This window comes from Anomaloglossus baeobatrachus, chromosome 5, assembly GCF_048569485.1.
Source record: "Anomaloglossus baeobatrachus isolate aAnoBae1 chromosome 5, aAnoBae1.hap1, whole genome shotgun sequence".
In the NCBI taxonomy this organism is placed as follows: domain Eukaryota; kingdom Metazoa; phylum Chordata; class Amphibia; order Anura; family Aromobatidae; genus Anomaloglossus; species Anomaloglossus baeobatrachus.
Genome location: NC_134357.1, coordinates 23,858,438 through 23,863,062, shown reverse-complemented (window position 1 = coordinate 23,863,062; position 4,625 = coordinate 23,858,438).

Genomic DNA, 4,625 nt, shown 5'->3' with positions numbered 1-4,625 from the left:
ATCAAAGTCCATAAACTTTATTTTTTATTACAAAGTCCATAGCCAATGTCGATAAACCACAGTTCATGAGTGTAGAAGAATAGCAAAAGTCTTTGATGTCTGTGCAGTGTAATTTACATTAGTCACCTTTTATCCTCCATGCTGCCTGTTGTCAAATCCTGGAACAGATGTTAAGACGTTGTTGGTCAGCACGACAGGGGTTAACTTTAACACGTCATTGCTCTTCTTAGTAACTTTAGGGAGGTCTTAATGCACAGACCATGTGTCATTGTCCATCCTTGACCCATAAGAGCACTATGTTTCTGAGATGCAAGCACGGTAAGTGTATTTTATATGTTACACAGTCTTATTTGAGATGTTACCTTTTGGACCTTTTACAGAATCTCTTTTAACTTTAGGAAAAATATAAAGTCTTTTTATCTTCTGTACACTTGATTGAAGACTTCATTCCCTAATCTAAATACCAAATATGGCAATAACTATCACTAATAAATGTCACAGCGTATCATAACTCTAATACTATAATACCATGTCATTATTATTATCGTAGAAGTATTAATATAATTGATACTTAGAATGATGTAATAATAATGCATAATGGTATAGACAATAGTATTCTCATGTAATGACCTTTTTTTGTCATTGGTGCAATACCCTTCCAAACCCATAGGTGGCAATGTGTTGAATGTAACCAAAATATAATATAAAATATGAAATAATATAATGTGTACCTATAACATGTATCATATTATAAATATGAAAGGCAACAATGTGGCTTATTTAGTTAGATCACTTGTAAAATTATAAACCAAAGCAAATAACCTTTTAGAAAAGACTGGAGGATTCCATCAAAACACAATAATACCCATTATTAATTATTATTGATTAAAAATATAATATATATTATTGTAAATATAGGAAGGTAAACCTAGATGTACCTCGATCTTCCATCTTTATTACTCTAATTTAATTTATTTGATTTGTCTATTATTTATTAAATAACCTACTATAAGAAAATGTGTAACTATAATTAATATTTCATCCTTATTGTGTTAACATACTAATATAAAAATAATGTATAACTAGGAAGTAAACAATTGTATATTTTGATGAAGGAAGTATCTTTTCTTCCAAAAAATGGAACTTTTCCCTTTTAATATGATTCATATTTAATAAAGTAATATTCTTATATTAGATATTACTGAACTAAATATTGAAGTGTTTTCTCAATTGAGATATTTAAAATCTGAAGAAAAAATAAAAATTGTAGAATTAAGATTTTGATTAAAAATGTGAATATTAAATAATAATTAATATAAAAAAATAGGAATACCGTATATGCCGGCGTATAAGACGACTGGGCGTATAAGACGACCCCCAACTTCTGCCCTAAAAATATAGAATTTGGGATATACTCACTGTATAAGACTACCCCGCTCCCAAATGAAAAAAAGTCTGCTTTGATTGCAACATGTTAATTTTAATTCCGCGAGAGCCGTACAATATGTTTTTAAAGGGCCATTGACAGATCAATTGCTCCAATGTTCACTTAGTACAGCAAGGAATGCTCCTCCCTGCTGTATAAAGCCACAACTGGACTGAAACAATGGTACTACACTCTGCTACAAACAGACACACACAACTCTGCTACAAACAGACAAACACACAACTCTGCTACAAACAGACAAACACACACAACTCTGCTACAAACAGACAAACAAACACAACTCTGCTACATACAGACAAACACACACAACTCTGCTACATACAGACAAACACACACAACTCTGCTACATACAAACACACACACACAACTCTGCTACATACAGACAAACACACACAACTCTGCTACATACAGACAAACACACACAACTCTGCTACATACAGACAAACACACACACACAACTCTGCTACATACAGACAAACACATACAACTCTGCTACATACAGACAAACACATACAACTCTGCTACATACAGACAAACACATACAACTCTGCTACATACAGACAAACACATACAACTCTGCTACATACAGACAAACACACACAACTCTGCTACATACAGACAAACACATACAACTCTGCTACATACAGACAAACACATACAACTCTGCTACATACAAACACATACAACTCTGCTACATACAGAAAAACACATACAACTCTGCTACATACAGACAAACACGTACAACTCTGCTACATACAGACAAACACATACAACTCTGCTACATACAGACAAACACATACAACTCTGCTACATACAGACAAACACATACAACTCTGCTACATACAGACAAACACATACAACTCTGCTACATACAGACAAATACACACAACTCTGCTGCTCTGTGGGGCCTGCACCCGCGGCTCGGCGGGTACAGCACCCGCGGCATCGGCGGGGGGGGGATTGGCAGGGCATACATCTGGGGGGTTAGAAGCAGCTCACCGGGGCCCATAATGGGCACAAGTCCCCCTGTGTTAGATATCGCCCCCATAGTGCTGCCCATGGCCCCTATATAGATCGCACAAGTCCCCCTGTGTCAGATATCGCCCCCATAGTGCTGCCCATGGCCCCTATAGATCGCACAAGTCCCCCTGTGTCAGATATGGCCCCTAGGCTGCTGCCCATAGTAAAATAAAACCCTCTTTATTTTAGAATGAGCAGCAGCCTGGGGGCCAAATCTAACACAGGGGTGGGCATGTGCGATCACACTGGGACGCAGGCTCATAGAATATGCACCGCTGCTCCAGCCCCTCACTGCGTGCGATTTCAGCACCATTGGAGATGGACAGCGGCTGTGCATATTATATGAGCGGGTGCAGGAGATCAAAGGATGCAGGCCGCAGCGTTCCCCTGTGCTCCAGAGCTGCTGCCCCCACCTCCCCTGGACGCTGCAGTGTACATACACACCCCCCCCCCCCGTATATCCGGCGTATAAGACGACCCCCCACTGTAGCCATTATTTTAAGGGGGTAAAAAGTCATCTTATACGCCAGTATATACGGTAAAAGGAAAAATGAAAATCGGAATAAAAATAAAAATTGAAATAAAAATAAGGCCTTCTATGTATATAACACCTATGTCTTTAATAATACATAACCTTAATGTTACCAGTATCTTATAGGATTACCATACCTATCATATCAGCAACCTATAATTAAATCATGTAACCTTGCAAATAATACACTTCTCTTAGTATATAAATGCATTATGATATACTTCAAATATATTTTTTTTATTCCCAATTCTTCCTTTGTACTTGAAATATTAATTATTAAAGTATCCTGTAAACACATATATTTATCAAATATAAATGTGCGATTGAGACCAAACCTCCCCCTTTCAATATCATGAAATATGATATTATAAAAATTAATATGTTTAGATTAAATTAAATTAAAATTTGTGGTATATCTTCAAGACCATATTATAAATATCACTTCCATATTTGAAAAGAAAAATGATTACCAATCTATGTATCAGTAAAAGAAGTGACTAACACAAAAGATCCTAACATCTCTATATTAAAGAAATATGTCTAAGAATAATATATATATTCTGTATAAATTCCTTCATTATTTATACTTATGTACTATAACTTATTTATTCTAATAGTATACATACATATATTATAACCTCGAAGTTAAAACAAAAATTCCCTTTTTTTTTTTCTGGATCCAAGTACTCAACATTAACATTAGCAGCTGCTCAAACAATCAATCATTCATAGACACATCTATGCACACAAGACTGTCATGGTTCTTTAACATACTTCTACATAGAACCTGACAGACACATATCCCTTTTTTCCAATTATTCTATGCGCATTTCAAAAATTATGTTACTAATTTGAAGTACTTCTCGAAAAAAACAAATTCCAATGTATTACACACTGTACATATGACCATGGAACAAACATTTATTATTAGCTTTAGTAATTCAAGTCACATGCTTTGGTTACGTGCAAAGAACACCATTCCAAAACAGCAAGCAGTTTTACTACACTCCAAAGCTCAGATTACATTCCTAATAACTCTAAAGAAGATGTATGTATATTCATAAAAGAAACGTTAAAGTAATAGTTCTCTGGCAATTGGTACCTGAGAAATTATTATTGATCGTGCTTTCGCGATTATCCTTACCCAATAAAATATATGTTACCTGATTGAGGACAAGAACATATGTATAAATAAAAAGTTAATACTTCATCAATCTGTTTTACTGATAAATTCTGAGGGAAATAAAAGAATAAAATTATTATCATATTTATGATAAAAATGAAACACTTAAAATCCGTTACTTTCTCTTATTATTTTATTTTAAATATTATTATTCATATACAGAGATCAAATTATTAATTTATAAACATTAAACTATCATTTTACTAAATGAAAATATGACCTTGATTTACTATCACTACCTTTAATATATATATATATATATATATATATATATATATATATATATATATATATATGCATAGATTCACTGTATATGAATAAACATATTTATCAAACAATAAAATTAATTTACCCAGAAATACACTTTATTTAACTGAAGACCATACCTAATTTTTTCTTCAAAGATTCGCTTTATTAAATTCACTTTGAACTTATAGGAATCT